This window comes from Trichoplusia ni, chromosome 14, assembly GCF_003590095.1.
Source record: "Trichoplusia ni isolate ovarian cell line Hi5 chromosome 14, tn1, whole genome shotgun sequence".
Classification (NCBI taxonomy): domain Eukaryota; kingdom Metazoa; phylum Arthropoda; class Insecta; order Lepidoptera; family Noctuidae; genus Trichoplusia; species Trichoplusia ni.
The window spans coordinates 10,514,253-10,533,158 of record NC_039491.1 but is presented as its reverse complement, the minus strand read 5'-3'; the positions used below and the strand labels follow the sequence as shown (position 1 = coordinate 10,533,158).

Here is an 18,906-nt window from a genome sequence, read left to right as displayed (position 1 = left end):
TTCATTTTATTTCTAGTATTTCAACTTTTATAGAGGGTTAATAATACGTATTCTGCCACCGTGTTCACATTTATTTATGTCAGTTAAATAATTAAGTATGATGAGACTTAATTATTTAACTCTAATTGCGTTGTTTACACCACGGACCACAATTAACACATTAGTTACGTAGCGACTATTAAATAAAATGCAGTACTACGGCAATGTGTTTAAAACTACAACGTACAATGTACGACAGAGCATTCGTACAGTAAGTTATAAAATAGACTCTAAAGCTGTAACTATAAAGTCCATGTCAATGTTTCCTTGGCAATGATTTGAGGTTGTCTGTACGAGCTAGTGTTAATCCGTGAATAATTATTATGTTGTGACTGACATTTCGACTAATTTAATTATTAGGTAGAAATATGGTAACGGATTTGGCGACTTTAAAAAGCAAGTGACAATATAGTAAGCAAATTAAAATGTGGAAAGTCTGTCTAAAGCTAAACGCGACTTCAAATCGCATCCTTTTATATCATATCACAGTTTTAGGGTTAACCTATGCATATAAATTCATATTTTTACTAACTTTATCTGCAACTTTGTAGTATTGACCATATTCTATTGCCTTCGGGAGTGTTGTATTTTTTGCAAACAAAAAATATATTTCATAAATTTATTTCAAGAATGTAATAAACATTGTATTATTGTTTTTCGCCGTCTTTGATATCTCGATTTACGAACCGGAATTCATTAAAATGACATTAATTAGGTAATATTTTATGAGTGTGATTCAAACCGTCGTAATATTTAGATTTGTTCGTGATTTTTAAATTAGTTTCAATTCATAGCTTATCTTGCATTTGATTGCCAATTAACATTCAACAATTAATAAAACTCATTGAATTTTTTTTATACGAAATACTATATGTCAGTGACAATTTATAATGAACTATCAATACTTTATTTTAATAATAAACTAAATTGATTAATCTAGGGCAAACGTTATAGCGTTTATAAAAATAAATTATTTCAATATCCATTCAAAATAAATTTAAACACTCAAATATATCATTCTATTAAAATACATAGTTAAGTTTTCCTTGTATTTATTCCGCTTTCCTCTCCGCTTATCACCATACATCAGGCGTCACACTATTAGCGACATACGCTCGTTTCACACCGACGTAGGTTCTACGTTCTACCCTTGACATTCATTGACTCCACACACAACACAAACATAAAAGCTCAACTCGCAACAACTACTCACACCTATTCTATACCCTACGTCCTAAAACTTAGGGTTTAATTTAAATGCAACGTTTACTATGAAAATATCCGGATTCTTGAAGACAAAGCTTGCAACTGTGTGACATTTAGCCAATGGCTAGTTTGCTGAATAATATACAAGAATTTGGGGCTACATGTCTTTGTATTAATAATTAAATTGGATGTCCGATGTTTTGTTGACTTGTGAACGTAGTACCTTTTCTATGCGGATTTTAGGACCACTTTTTTACATCCGCCGATTGATTGGGTCCTTATGGTCATAGACGTGACCTCACTTGCTTTTATAAGCTGTTTGACGTGCTTCAAATATAGCTGGACATTCAATGAAAATGTCTAATAAGTGGTATATTGTTAATTCCAGTTTGATCTATAGAAACAGCTGTTTTTTATTTGAACCTAAATGAAACTGTTTAGCATAATTGAAAATGCTATTTCTATCTCAATGGAGCTTGAAATAGAAATGTTGATAGATTTTCAAAGAACGTCTCGATTGAGAATTATAAACCTTGTTTTCCATTCTACAATTCTTTTTAGTTAGGATTAATACTACTATATAAATGGTAATTTAATTAAAAACCAGCACTGTATTAAGTATACAAACTTTAAGCTACTGAATAATGTAAGTTATAGTAAAAACTGTTTACGTGATGTATTCAACAGTGTGTACGATTAGCCAAGACTTTAATTTTTTCACTAGTCAAAACAAAACATCACAATTCTAAACTTCATAAAACGTTCACTTACTGAAATTTATTCAGCTAAAACATTTTAATTCACCTCCCTTAATCCATTCCTAACTAAATTAAACCACTTTGGCCTTAAAAACTATCTATTAGGGTTGACTTTATTTCCGAGACTCGGCTCTAATAAACCTTTCTCATAAAATACTTTACTTGACTCAGATCGAAATGAAAGACAAAAGGAGAAAAAACAACAGCCGGCTGCCCGGATGCGAGCCATATTGCCTACCACAGATAAACCAAGAAGCTTTTTAGCTAATTGTGAAAGGAAGAATAGGAACTGTGTAATTTTTTCCTTTGCCTCTACTTTTTTTTATCGTTTCGACCTTTTCTTGGCGGGAATAACACTTCATGTTATTGTTTTAGGATCGCGGTAATTCTAATTTTGAAAGCTTTGACAGATTGTTATATTTTGAGTTGACACTGTTATTTTTGAATTCGGAATCAGGTTAATACGTTCTTAAATATTTTTCGATGTTTTTGATAACATTTAATTTATTTTGGTGCTCGTTTAGGTAAAAATACAGAAATTCCGACATATTAAAGAAGAATCGTTAGGAAAAAGTGCTTAATAAATTACTATCTACATATTATGGCTACTTTTTCCGAGTTGCTTAAACCCACTGTATAATTATTTTGAGTTAAAATTGGGAACCCAATATTTAACATATATTTAAATGTAAAAAGAAAATATTATGTACTTTATTTAAATATTATTTTGAAGTTGGCAAGATGGTGGCTCGCAATATAAATATTTATGATGTTACCCGCCGTTTATTAGCGATGGAAATTATAATTATGTATGTTTACATTTAATTTTTGTCATCAAAATTTTTTGACCATTTTTTATTCAAAAGTGCTAAGGACTTTTTTCTTGCGGCAATGCGAAACGGCTTGCGATGGACGTATCTCAAACGCTCATGGAGTTAATTAATTTTGGGTATGCCTGTCTTCCTAACTTTGCCTCAAAGTTTTGTATAGCTACACCATCTGAAAAAAAACCAGTTAAAGTATGCCTAAAACGTTTTGTCACGTTCTGTTTACATCACTCACACATACACATGTACATATGTTGGAACGTACTTGTATACCAGTGTAGGTAGTACTTAGATACAAGTACATAGTGTTTCCATCTCAACCTTTCTCTTGAACTAAACTCTTTCAACAGTTTGTAGAGAAGCCCCGAAACGGTTCGTTTACTTGGGCTCTTGTTTCTTATTTATATTAGATTGTACACTCTGAACAAACTGTGAAAATAAAATACAATAATCAACCTTATTCCCTTAAGAATAAAGATGTTAATGTTCTGACATAGACCAAAGACCGACTGTGGGAGGCTGTACCGTTGCTTGAGACATCGTACACCCTACCACAAGTCTGTGAAACTAAACAACTGCAAGAATCCACCTTACTGGGTTAAGAATACGGATGTTAATGTTTTGGTAGGGTGTACAAAACAAACAAATTTCCCCGACTCTGTGACTTACAACCCTTTATTGTAGAAACCCGTGTTATACTTCAATTTACCTATTTTTTAAGGTCATTAAATGTTAAATTTATTTTATTTTTGCCCTAATAAAATTCAGTATCGTTTGAAAAGCTAAGTGCTTACTAAGCTAGCGAGCTTAGCGACAAATGCAACCAAAAAAAAAGGTTCTATGCTAGCCTTTTTGATGATTTTTAAACTATTAAAAGGCACTCATACTTTGTGTTTAACAAACTATCAATAGCGTGAACAATAAAATCTTTATAAAAAAATAAACAATACCATGTCTTCATATTTCGAAACCAAATGATGACGTCACTAGCTACCACATCAACACACGCCCAAACACCTATACACCGAAGGCTCTATAGTTCTACATCGTAAACTTCGATAACTACTTCATTAACGACTCAGGTGTTCTGCCCGAAAGTTTCGTTTGTTAGTGATTTGTCCTCAATATCTGTTCCTATAACCTGTTTCATGTCTTAATAAGGAACTTTTCTTCGGTATATTCTAATATTACTCGTGTTTATCACGTATTGAATTTACTTTGGGATATGTTATTAATAGTTTACAACGTCCCTATGGGTTTAATTTTCTTACGCGTTCTAGATGAGAAAAAATATTGAAATGTTCAATTGTTTGTAATGAAACGCAGTAACGTATTATTTTATTTATTATCTAGAACCGGCTTATAATATCAACATTTTTGTTCTATATTTATGTTACGATCACTATACTTAGTCCACAATTCTACCCCTTCTGGTATTCTATCGTACTGGTACTATTAACCTTCACAATTTGTCTAACAAAAACATAGGTATATCTATAATTTAACTCTACTCTCCAAATGAAACCAATAGCGCCTTATAGAATCTCATTAATATTAATTTCATAATTAACGTTTCGTTCTTTTGGAAAGCAGTTTTTCTTCCTACCCGTCCCTTCCCCGTTTTATACATTTATAATTAGAATTCCTGTAAAAAACGTACTACGGAATCTTATACCTTTCTCAAGAGATAAAAGTTCCAACAATTACCTACATTATAATTTTATTAATGAGTAACATTGCCGTGAAAACATGACCAATCTAAAAACTGCATTCCCATAAATAATGTTTTTATCTATGTATTGCATGCTAATACAAAAAGTTCCTTGGCTTACTATCGCCTAATTATTTTCCCTTAACTTATATTTCTAGCTCTAAGAAAATTGATTCTGGCCTAAAAACTTTCTTTACTCTTCCATTTCAATCCTCACTCAAAATACAGAATACAACTCATAATAAAAAAATTGTAAACCCTTAGCCGACATTATAGGGTTTCCTTCGCCTAAACAAGAAAAACAAATGAAACCCAACCTTCTTTACCAACAAATGGCCCTTTTGAAAACTATTAGTATAAGAATAACAATGCTTCGTACTCCCAACGCGAATCAAATAGAACGCTCCAATACCACGCGAAACAAACAATAAATAATTTAACATTAATAAAGGGAACATTGAATCTTATTACTAGTGTTTCCTCTGCTTATTCTTTTGTAAAAATTTCGTATTTCTTGTAAAGAGTGATAAAGGTCCGACAACCCGTAGTACCTTAGGGTCCTACGTTTACCAGTAATTGGGATTCAGTAGCTAAATAGTATAAAATATGGGTTTATGGAAACTAAAAACCGTTAAGTAAACTTGGGAGTCGTTTTAGTTGTATTTGGGATCCAAAATGTTGATAATTTTTTGTTTTACTACTTTCGAGGATATATTATTTATGTTCCTATTTATTCAAAAAGAGGGCCAATGTATGACTTGCATGAAAGTGGTATAGAAACCTCAAAAATATTTGTAATCTCGTTGAAAGAAATGACGTCATCTATTTCAATGTTTCTTCAATTAATATTCAAAGTGCAAAACCATAAAAACAGATTTTCTTTTTATTTAATTAAGCACTTATTGTTAAAAATTTAACAAACACAGCTGAACCCACAATTGTTCTTTTTCAATTCCGTATAATAGCAATCTTTTCAGTGCAAATAGCGTTATTGTGTTTTACGTAGTTTTGTGGACTGGACCGCAGCACATTGTTTACATTTAATATTTTCGCGACCCAATTAGAGCTACGACTTTGTTCGTCCTTTGGGCAATGCCGTTGTGGTCCCGAGCCCACTTGAGTTTGCATGGTCCGGAGATATTTCTTCCGAGTTTCGCTTCATGTGACGTAATATTACATGCGTCAAAGCACTTTCGAATGAAATTATTATCTTTAGCGAGTTTCAAGGTTCTTAAAAACGAAATATTCAATAACTTTTTCACGTACGTAGGTATTTTGTACCAAATTATATTTCTTTCAAATTCTCTACAGAATCCTTAAGTCTTATACAAAAAATATGAGAACAAGAAAATATTTCCAACATCATAAAAGCACAAAACCTATAATCTTGTTGTGTATACATAAACGTAATTTTCTTCCTTGGCTGAATAAATTTAACTTTACCACATATAAAAAGCGTGAAAAATTGCTATTGAGATTACCATAACTACCCTTAAAATCACACACATTACCTAGCTTTCTAACTTTCCCCATTAGGCCTACTATAGCGTCCCCCGTACGCCCCGACCCCCGGCACGCTCGCCCACGCGCGGCCGAGAATAGAACCCCACACCACTTTACGTCACACAACTGCGCCACAAGCCTGGGGGGAAGCGAGTAAATTACTATATTTAGCAAATATTTTATGAGTTGGACTGTTTTAATTAGCGTTTTCGAATGCGCTTTTGCGATTGCGGAACGAAAGACCAAATAAAATTAAACAATTTTTTGTATTCGGCCCTTTGTGTCGCGACTCATATCAATCACTCTCTAAGCGTACTCTTCGTTTTTTATTTAATAAATCTATTGAACGCTTCTGATAAATAAGAAAAGACTGATTATAAATAATTATCGTTTTTTTAACTTCAGAAAATTTATTTTAGCATTTATTTAATAATTTCTGTACACAAAATAGTAACAAATCTATCGAGCTACATACTTGCAGAGACGTAAACCTGAAAGTCTAGCTATTTTCAATCTATTCTCGAGGGCTTATAAGTCTTATCACATCTCGAAATAGACCCTTTCTATGTCAAAGCAAGGAGGCAACATAAAAGGTCCTTTTTATCACATACGTGAAATATTTAGAGGATGTTATGATAGTGGTCATGCTTAACAAAGCCATTGTCTAGAGTGATTGATGTCCTTCTTGTTAACATTCACAACAACAACGAACAATTTTTTACCCCAGCTGGAGTAGAACCAATTAATTTTATAAGTCTCTCAGGACACGAATATTTCTAATGAATTTTCCTCGTTTCAAACAATTTTCCGAGCTTATGGAATTACAGAGTTTTTTCTGTTAACTTACTCCTTTGTCTCGATGTTTAATTTCTGAAAGCATTTTATTCAATTCAATTTATGCATTCGAATACAGTTTCAAATAGAAATACAGAATAGAAGGTAACATGAACATTTTCAATGTTCTCGCTATTCAATTACTTTCTGTCGCCCGCATAAATATTATAACTTAAAATGAATACATAATCTTTCAATACAAATATAATCCCGTTTTTAATCAATCATATTTTCAGTAAAGCTTAGTCCAAATTGGTTTTCGGTACGATATAAATTAAGCCAATTGTGAACTTTATTTTTGGTAAACAAATTTAGATCAAAGTGAGGCCTGATTAAAATAAATATAAAAATCGAAAGCCGTGAAAAGAAAATATTGAAATTAAAATCAATCAGGCAACTTTGTACGAGTGAATGTTCCCGGACTATTGGCCAGGGGAATGTTTTGTGTCCCTGGTGTAGTGGGGGGAGCGGAGCGGAGTGGGCGGACTAACCAAGGAGAACCTTAAAATAGAACCTCACACTACAGCGCCTAGGGAGGTAACGATATCGATGAAACTGAATTTTAAATTATAATTCATGCCAACGTTGCGACTTGCGTACCTTTTTCAGGGCCGGTTTTAATGTTACGTAGCTAGGTAAATGCGTAATAAGCCTGTGTCAGGTCAAATTTTTGGCTGAAGGGCGAGTTACTCGAGGAAAGTGAAAATACTTAGTACACATTTTTGAATATAGAGAAATTTTAAAATACTTTGATATTGAGTACCGTAACAGTAAATACATATATCATCACCATTTTCGTTTTTTTTTGTAATCGATAAACATGATCACGTCTCTACATTTACGATACATCCGACGTGAAACGTATCAGCGTTTGTTTATATCGATATTTAACCTCAGGCTTTATTAGGCGATAACGTCCCCTCACTATAACAAAGCCGGTCGCTCTCATTGTTTGTCTGTTTGTTTGTTTAACAGCTTCTGATGATTTTGCTTTTGAAATTTATTTGTTATAGAAGTTTGAGGACATACTTATTAACGGTTTGAAGATTATTTAAGTTAATAATGAAATGGCAGACAAAAGAGATCGGGGTATTGAGAGGGGACTCTTTAGTGATACAATGTTGAGTATTTTAATTGAAAGGGCCACTTATACGTCAAGTTTCTTATTCTTATGTAGCTTCTTGACTGTTTTTCTTCATAGGTAAGACACTTTTGGTTATCGCCGATTCTTTTAATATTTAATATTTTTTAACTGCTTATAACAGCAACAGCCTTTTAAATACGCTACCCTATTACGGAGGGTCCGCTGTATGTCTGCCCATCTACCATCACACTGTACCTAATAATACGTGATAGATACACAGTTGAAATTTCATAGATGATAAAAAAAAAGATCGAGGTTAAGCAACGATAGTACGGTTATAAATTGGTTGGTCAGCCAGTTACTTATAATACTAAGTAGTTATTAATAGTTGAAAAATTTGAAAGTTTCATAGATTTAGATACAGACTGTTGGTTCGAAGGTAACGTACAATTTCATTAGCATTTTGGTCGATTTTCTGAAACAGGAACTCATAATTTTCGCAGAAAATACTAAGCTATTATTCAGAACTGAAACCTTGCGTCAAGTAATTTCTATTCAGTGATGAAAAGGTGTGCCCTGGTAATTAGAACCTTTTTCCGACATTCAAATATTGTTTATTTAATTTAATAACGAGCGTCTTCTACGAATTATATTATTCATGTACTTAAGTTTATTACAGTGAAAGGAATATGTTTTATGACCGTGAGACAGACTAGTGAAAAAGAAAACATCTATGTATTTATTTGATTTGAAACTCATGTCGTTACTTTATATTAAGTTCATCTTTGGAAACTGGATTGTGCAGGTTTTTCACTCTTCCCGTACTATATTGCTGAATCCATAAGGTTGGTCCTATTAACAAGTTGTAGAGCCATTTGTTGAAATACAAGTGTTGTCCGCGTCGAAGACGTAAAATCATGACTATGAGATTTTACTATTAAGTTTTTTAAATTTAATTAACCTTCATTCATAATCTTGGCTAGTCAGTCATACCCTGCAACAAAATATGTGTTTCAAGAACAAACTGTAGGACTGTAACTTTTTAAAGCTCTAGTCGTTTGATGAATAACAAAATTGTTTACATTTCGTCCGTCAGTCTGCTTATTGTTTGCTCGGAGATATTCCAGTCTTGTGCAAGAATCTAAACCACATTATGTGGGGAATAATGGGGGGTTGTGGGCAATTGTGTGCAGGATTGAATATTAAACGAGTGTAGTACGTGCCTGCCTGTCAGTCACAGCTTTAAAATTCAGAAGGCTGAGTTATTGGTTCATTTGATTTTTTGGGAAAATTGCGTAAACAAAATATTTTGTTGGGTTTAGAGGATTTTTGTCAAAATGTTATTGCCTAGAATTTTTAACTTCACTAAATATTGTAGGGGCAGATTTCAGTACGGTAGATGTATCATTTATTTGCATACTGGATTTATAGAACTAATTATTTATTTATTTATCCAAAATAATGTGCTATAATGCTCAAACTGTATGAATTCGTTGGTATATAAACTTTATCTTAAGCATTAATACTGACATTATCACTCTAGTTTGAATTTACAAACAGTTTATCCGTCTTTTTAGGTTAAAATTATAACCTGAAGTACTGATATTAAACATTTCCCACTACGATTTTCCTATAATTTTACGAAGAGGAAAGCATTTTCTTCTTCACCTTTTGTAGTTCCCTCTACATTGTAGCGTCTTGGTCGTATGCCTCAAGTTATCGAGTTAGCTCGCCCACTGCTTATGTCGTTAGAGGTCGACCCGAGCCTGCGTCTCAGCTGATAAACAATTACTTCAGTACACATTGTTCAGACATGTCCTATACCTTGGAGAACTGTGCTACTGTATATGTAACTTTAGGTTAGAATACTAAAAGGATGAAGTTTTAAATGATGTATAAAGTTTGACGACCTCCGTGGTCGAGTGGCGTACGCACCGGTTTCAAGGTGTCGCTAGCTCTGAGGTCCCGGGTTCGATCCCCGGTCGGGTCAATGTAAAAATTAACATTTCTACATTGTCTCGGGTCTGGGTGTTTGTGATACCTTCGTTGTATCTGAATTCCATAACACAAGTGCTTCAGCAACTTACTTTGGGTTCAGAACAATGTATGTGATGTTGTCCGCATTTATTTATTATTATTTATTATAAAGTTTAACCGTGCAAATATCGGTGAAAATGATATGATAGATTATCAGTAGCCACATATTTACGTGGAGATTGCAACTGACAATAAAGGTTGAAAGAAGAAGGTATTATTAAAAAAACGTTTCAGAAAATGCGACTCGTTTATTAAAACAATTCGCAATAACCTCACATTAAAACATAAAAGCACATTACATACTACACGGGTTACCAACATTTAAAACTATTTGTTTCACGTCAGAGGGTCACTGAAACTAAAAACCTGAGTTTTGCTTCATGTCTGACAGCCACCATAACTCATCTCGATTTTGTAACTTCACTGAAAAAGCCAACATTAGTCTGTGCTTCATAACTCAGCTGGTTTCAGCGAGGAAGTACGATGTCGCCACATAATATCTGTGCCTGAATCGCGAAAACTTCAAAACAGGACTGTCGTTATTGTGAAAGAGAGAGAGCTATACTGCACGTAACGGCATCTCTCTTCCACAACCTCAAAAATCTAGAATTAAGAGTTTCGTAGTACGAGGCTTTGGTTAAGTAGAAGCATTGTACTACACTTGGCTGACTAAAAGGTCTCGTAAATCCAATTGTGTTCCCTAAGTATGGCAGCGGCACAAAGACTTTTGTTTTTGGGTTTATTTATAAAACAACTCATTTTTTTATATTAGCATAGGAAAGCAATCTACTTCGATATTATTATGGCAATAAGAGCAATGAGAGTGAAAATCGATAATCAAAAAAAAAAAGCAAAACAGTTTTTGTATGTTTCAATATTAACCTTTGTGACTCATATTAGTTATATTTAAAAACAGTTTACTCAAACGTATTTATTTAACTACTTAAAAGAAGTTCATAGATAAATACTAGCTACTACAAATTACCAGCCGGGATAAATCCGGGATTTAACGACTGCCTCTTAATTTGGGTGTTGACTGAAATTTCTTCATAAATACACTCGGTAAATGTTGTTTGAAAGTTTTTCAGAGTTTACTCAAAGATATTGTAGGCGCTTAATTCGCGTTTTATATTCCAACTTGGGAATTCCGTTGTATTTTGCTGTTTAAGTTTATAGCTATACTATAAAGGATAACTGACCAGGAGCGAGTTAGACTGGCCACATTGATTGTTCCGTACAAATGGCTAGAGAAAAAAAAACTAACATAAGAACTAAGAACTTTACATACATCAAAAATAATTTTATACGTAAAGAGACAAGCTTACTAACTGACATGGCTACGATGGACTAGAATGTAACTAGACTTTGCTTCGAGTTTTTAAAATTCACCCATTAAGTTTATGGTAAAATGGGGGTGCATAGTTAATTTGTGATTCTTTGCAATTTATGACTTAATTTCATAATCTTATAATGTGTAACAGTTAGTTACTCACCGTTTAAGTCTAAACTAAACAACAGTTTTAATTTCCTTTCAAACCACACCCTACATACATACACTCGATTATTTCAGTACAATACAAACAATCGCTACGTTTGTCTGAAGAAAGCCGCGACAGAATCCTTGCAAATGACGCTGACGTGACGTCAGAGGGTTCGGTGGAGTGACGTCACGGCCAACCCCCCAAACCCCACCAAGGAGACTGCGTACTGCGTAAATGCGTCGTTTAAAAGAATCACCACAATACAATGAGTTTTACGCCCAAGCGAAAAGGAACTGTGTAACTAGGTTGTTGAGGTGCGATTTTGATTGGAGCATTTTGTAGAGTTGGTTAGGCTAGGTCGTACGGTTGTCGTCTGCACTCGTTAGTGGAAATGGTAGGTGGAAGGTAATAACAGGGGTCCCGGCTATCGGGTTATTGTATAAATACGAAGGACATTAATGAGAGACAATTACAGCTTACATTTGTGGAAATAATTGAAAATTGTATTTTTTATGCGAGATTAAATCGGACAACAATGCTTCTTCTTTACAAAAAACATTTAAAGGATATGTATTATAAGATGTTCTATGCATCGTTTGCCTGAAAAGCATATAAATCAATCCTAATCAAATAAATTTTAACTCAAAAACAATCACTTTAGAGTCTAAATTTGTCTGAATTGATCTCACAATCACGCATATCTTGCGTGAGTTGCCAGAGGCCATAGGTTTCTTGGCTCCTATCCTAACTAATATATTCTGATTACTAGATAATAGCCGAATAAGCCTCCTCATCCGATAATATCTGATTCAATGGAGCAATTAATTGGTTTACCATTGATATGACATTATGGCTCACCACGACGTCTCGCTATTATATTCTGAAGATATTATACATAGTATATATGAATATGTAGGTATATGTCATGTAGACACATGTAAGGGTTGTTAAGTCGTGTAATTATTGGACAATTAAGTACGTATTTAGCAAGATATTTATGAAAGTGTTACGAAACAAAAAATTCTAATTCGAAAGTAGAGATAAGATTGATAGGTTTTTAAAACGTCATTAAATAACGACCGATAAATTAACTTCAGTTTTCATTCGTATAAATATATATTTTTTTTGTTCCTGATAAAATATTAATCTCAAAATTCCACTTTAATTAAGCTGAAGAGGATTCATAAAAAATCCAGTTATGCTTGTTCAATGACTCTACCTTTTCCTTTAAACAGATATCCTCACACTCCATAGAACACATCGAGTAACATACACATACACATCCACATTACTTCGATTCGCTAAGTGTATTACCTTAATTCCGAGCTTATATTGGATCACTCCAATTGCCGGAGTAATACTGACCTTACGCCCGATCCTCGTAAAACGAATGTAAGAAGCGCGATAGTAAAACATACTATCAACTTTATTTCATTTACAACTTTGAGGTGAAGGCTTAAGGCAAAGAAAACATTTTTTTTTTCGTAGTATAAAAATGTTTATGTTAATTAAATGGGGTTCTACCGTCATTTCCTTATAAACCCTTCTTACAGAATAGAATACCCCCTCCAATAAACTAATCTAACAATAACACTTATAAGCCCCTTACAAATCTATTTTTGTATGATTACTCAAAGTCGTAACAAAATTGGACTATAGAGTCGTAGCCCAATTATTTGTTTCATCCGCAAATTGTTCTACGGAGCTACGGCGTAACTGCCACTTACGTAGCCCGCTACGGGGCTTCAGATGAATAACAAAAGGAATCCGTCAATATAAAATGTATTATTTGTAACAAGGTACACGTAGTTTATTATGAGTACTCAGAACATGTTATATCGATTTAGTACCCAGTCTATCGTGAAATCCGATTTCAGGCGGCCTAACCTCCCATTCGCCCTCCAAAATTACGCATTTGTTAGTAACTTGATAATACTGAATAAACCTTTTTGGGTAGCTCTGATATCTATATGATACCGTCAGTAATATTTACTGATCATTTAACACTAATCAGCCAACATCTGAGTATGAAATTAATAACGTGAAAATAAGCGAAGCAAAAGCTTTGCGTCACCCATTCACCACCAGCGCGCGTAGGCGTTTGCCTGCCACCCTATCTCTCCGTCCTGCTCTACCCGCGTTATTTATATATCGCTGTCTTGCTCTGTCTACCCACGCGTTCATTCAACGCCTACGTTCCATTCAAGTATGTTGTTCTATGTAGATATTGGTTATACGTCTGTGTTTCCCTTAATCTGAAAGAAATAGACTTGTGTTTGACATAGGGTTCATTTTGCGATGCTCATTATTTCTAATAAAGTATTCTGTTGTCTTTGAGGAAGCTAATGTGACCTACAAATATTTGTTCTGCATTGAGTTTATTTGTAAAGAGTAATTTGCCGTACGGTACATAGCAGGTAGAAATTGGTATTTGTTACAAATCTTTTTTGTCGTATAATATGTAATTTACCTTTTGTGTATTTTTTTTTTTAGAGGGAGTCAAACTTAATAATACGTTATTTTAAGCCCAGACGTATTGATGTTTTATTTCTTTCCACTAAATACGAAACTGAGTGTGATTTATTGATAATGTTATCCTCGGTGTTGTTGCACACGGGAACTGTGACCACAAACAGTAATCAGTTGGGGTCAATTTAGATTTGTTTACTGCGTCGAATTATTTGACAATTGTTAACGCTCATATTTTGAGTAAATTGTGGTTAGGCACAGTTCTCACCACAATTAATTGTAAAATCAATTTACTAACGGAATATTCTGATTTATTTAGTGAAAGGCATAAAAGGTACATTTTAATTGGGTATGGAGATTGGAGGGCCTTGGAGTAAGTTCCTGCTTATTATTATCCAAAGGAACAAAGCGAAAGGAAGTGTGTGTCATGTCAATAGTTTTCTTTTTATTTTTATATAAGAACTAATTGATGCGGAAGCGAAGTGAACGACGTGTCGCGAGCTCGAGCCCTGCGTTTGTGTGATCCACGAATGCTTGTCCTGAGTCTGGATGTCAACACTTTTCCCCGTACCATTGCAATACCTACGAAGTGCCGCTAGTATTCTTGCATGCACATGCAAAGAAGAATTTAATAGCTGGCTAAATATTCTACAAACTCTTCCTTCAGAAAATGCCTCAAACATCCAAAGCCGTCAGTATCAGTAATTCGAAATACCTAAAAGTAATTAACGATTACATTTTCTGTGATGAATATGCAAATATGAGTAACGAAATTCGTGGCTCGTCGTTATTATGTAAATAGGTACGATCGACCGTTCGCCTAGTTAACCCTACCACGTTTAAGGTTCTGCCGAAAATTCTGAAAATTGTGCGCCGGAATGAGGTGACTGGGGTTGCTCGCGTACGTTTTAAATTTTCAAAGATTTATAAACATAGGATGAACTCGTTGTGCATTGTAAGGATTAAAGTAATGAAATTAATATTTATGTTTTCGAATATATTTGTTCGCGTACGCCTAAGACATCTATTAGACTACTTTCACATTGTTAAGATGTCGTTCAAAAACATACCGTCTACTTACACATAACACGAATACTGCAAGTTTATTTTTAATCAGTGAAAGAAAAATGCAACTTATAAATAGCGGATCTGTTTCGTGCCAAATTTCTTGGAACACAAATTACAATTACAAACATTAGATTGTTACGATTTTAATTAATGAGATCTATTTTGCTTTACAATTTACAATAAAGTGTCTCATTAGCTGGTCAGAATTCAGATTATTTAATACAATTTTGCTTTAGAACGAAAACTTTAAATTAATCTTATTAAAAACAACAGCTATTCTGTAAAGTCAAGGGTTGGCAGACACCACAAAAAGAGCTCGCAAAATGTGGTCAACTCACGTTTTGAATTAAATTTTAATGGGTTAAATTGCGTTCGGGTACATCGCGTGTGAGCAGAAACTAATTTATCAAACGCATGGATTTAGGTATTGTGGTACCAAGTTTCATGTTTTTAGATTGTAGTAATTGTATGAGCGTTTATATTACAAGTACCAAAAAAATGTATTGAACCTAAATTATAATACTTAATATATTATATAAAATAACAATGGATAAACTCCAAAATGAAAAGCACAATATAAGAGTCACAGCAGACCTCATAAAACAGCATAAACAAATTGCTAACTAAGTACATAAAATCAAAACTCAATTTGGCTTAAAACCAGAATGCGAGACATTTCATTCACGACACGTAATAGGTAGCCGGCATTCATAAGCGGTGTTCTGCCAAAATCGATACGCGGTGCACCCCACGGCCGACGTAGGAAGGACAACATTGCGCAAATGCAATGACCTTCAACCTTCACCTTGACCTCCGACATTATTCCGCCGTTGCCCACTCACCACCGAAACGCCACCCCAGTATTCGACAACCCACTCAAATTCTACCTCCCCACCCATAGACGACTTCGTTCCGGAATGTTCCGGAAAGTTCAGTTTTGAGCCGGTAATGGATGCCATGTTTCGGAAAAATGACAAACAAGTTCGATGGAAGTTTCGTGGGCGTTTCATTCAGCTCTCGCTATCAAAGTGCAGTAAATATTGTAACTACAGCCGAGTTTCCCCGGTCGAGTCTAACTTTGCTTGTTTGTAAACAGAAGCGCAAACAATTTTGAGTGAAATATTGCGGGTGTTTGCTGTAAGCCTCTTCTGCGTATGTTGTTTTATTTGATTGAAAGTTTGAACACCATTTATACGTCGCTTTCACTTGGTACACCTGTATTGGCTTGTAATGCACGCATGCGGGATTCGTTGATTATGACCTATTGTTGGCTACACGACCTCGGCGTTAAAGAGAATAAATTACAAATTCAAACAGCAATGTAAGTTCGAAACAGTTTTAAAATATTCATAAATAAAGTCGTTGATACTTTTTGTACGAAGTTTTGATACTTTACAGTGGTACAGGATCCCTCAAGTTTGTCGCGTCTCGTGAACTGGGGACGAGGGCGTCGTAAACTTGGCGCTAGTTTCCAAATAAATTGGACTTTAGTACGAGTCCGCGCTGGACTTTTTATAGAGCATGAAGCAGTTATATTTTATACTGAGAAAATGTATTATTTTTTTCTTGAAGTAATAGATGCTAACGTGTAATTAAACGGTAAGTAACATTAAAATATGCCTATCGAAAAATTGGTCTTTCCATCCCAATTTTTTCCCAAAAGGCGAGGTCTTTTTTCACATCTTAGGACTATAAACCTAACCTACGACGTTATCTACTTTCAAAGTTGTCTAACATCCTTCCTTCCGAGAAAACCCTTTTAAAAAACTCCGCCGCTAGTTCCGCAGCTAACATTATTTACCGTAATGCTGTACAACTTTCGCTTTGTGGACGTTAAAAAGTTCCCCGTTCCCGCTCCAGCCTTTTGTTTCATTTTACAAAACACTCCTCGTGCCTGCATAATGGATTAATTCCCCAACAAATGGTGGTCGCACTGATTTCTCCTCTATTTTTAACTCGACAGCTATTTTTGTAGTAATGAATGAACATTGAAGTGGTTTTAATTTTCAGCCTTCTTCGAATAACAGGTTAAGTTTTTAACAATTTTGTAGACTCTTGAATAAAACTATTCTTTCAAAATAAGCAATTGAAAGTTTGCATGATGAATGGCAAACACGTGAACAGAATTTCTATAAACACGTGCCGGCACTATTACATAATTCCTATGATTAGGGTAACATTTAATAGAGGTCTGAGAGACCTTTACTGGCGTACTCTAATACAGGTGTATGTAGGTATACAATCAAATACTGCGTAGTTTAAGCTCCGATTTTTTTTCTCAATTAAATAGTGTTACAGATTATAGGAAATATAATACGCATACCAAAAGAACAAGGTAATTAAGTTTAGTATTAACTTTAATATATATTTTGGCGGCCACAAACATGATTTCCTTGTAACCGAATGCTCTTTGTTAAGTAATAAGCCGCCAATTATTCTGTATTGTTTTAGTTTTCGGAAGTCAATTAGATAATATTAAACGGTCGTATTTTGTTATATCGAGGTTTTTTATGGTTTGTATATTGACGTAAATGGTTTTGAGGTTGATAGTTACTGTACCTTATCAAAAAAAAGCGACATAAGATCGATGTGTAGGGCAATAAAAAAAGACTCGTATAAGCAAAGGGACGACTTTTTACTTACTTACTTATAATGAATATACTTTGAAAAATCAAAAATCTGAATTATTACAATTTACGAAAATTAAATAAGTATTTTTAGTTCGTTTAATCTTTCCTTATAATATTTGTAATAGTTTGCGGACGTACTATTAATCACAATAAATTTTAATTATTATAACCTGAATACCAACATACTCATAGAGAAACTAGTATTACACAACGAAGTATAGTGTTTTATCACATATTTATCTAGCTATTACTATATTTTGTGCTATATAATATGGTGATTTAGATGTGATAAGTTCATTTTGATTATAGTTATTAACTCTTTGGACATCAAGGCATACACCACGCACGAATACTTTCAGAACAATCGCTAGTTAATATAAATGCTGCTGAAATAGTTTTATAGATAATATCACCTCACCTTTTTGAATAGAAAGCTTTGAAAGTAATGCTTAATCATGTTTTGGGTTTAACTTATGACAATCGTAAACAATGTTTGAAAAATATTCAGGAGTTTAGAACGAATGATAATGATGACGAATTTTTGTTTGGAAATATTTTGAGTAACATGAAAATTTGGCCTGTTCTATAGGCATAACATTTTGAAGCTGTTTCTGAAGATAATGAAGTCGAAAAAAAATAGCGATTTCACTACAGGGCATAAAGAGATTGAAAGTATTTTTGAAAATGTAGCGTTTATTGGCGTATAGTATTGAATACGGGAAGGGTTAACTACTGAAACTTTTTTCATAAAGTACGTCTCCATTACAAGCTTAATAAACATTTTCATTAAGCGCGCTAAAAACACCTTTAGTAAATTAGAGCCCTCAGGGAGCTGGTCGCACTTAATTTATTAAATTACCTTTCACCGGTATCAATGTTTGTGTAAACGAAAAGTGAACTAATTGGGTCCTTGTAAATAGATTGTTAGGGACAGGTAAAAATACATTTTGGTCCTTTGAGTCATTAGTTGTAAACGTTGGAACTCCGGATGATAAGCTACGTAATAATTGCCTTTAAATTTCAAAATACTATGAAGAGCTTTTTTGAAGCTATTAATAGTTAGTAAATCAAAACATCTGAGTTTGTTTACGAAAAAAAAAACTTAGGAGCGTCTATACAATTACTTTTTTTTTAATAATAATGAATTTTGAATCAAGAACCGACTATAATAGTAACAAGCTGTACTAAGAGATGGTAATATTTATCCTGGGTTCCTATGCAATAATATTTTTTTTAACCATGATTAAAATATTTACAAA

The 18,906-nt window shown here is 33.8% G+C and overlaps 1 protein-coding gene across 1 annotated transcript in view; it reads left to right on the top strand.

Moving 5' to 3' along the window:
- LOC113500707 overlaps nucleotides 1-18,906 on the top strand; it is a 175,898-nt gene that overhangs the window by 156,411 nt on the left and 581 nt on the right. The window lies entirely within an intron of this gene.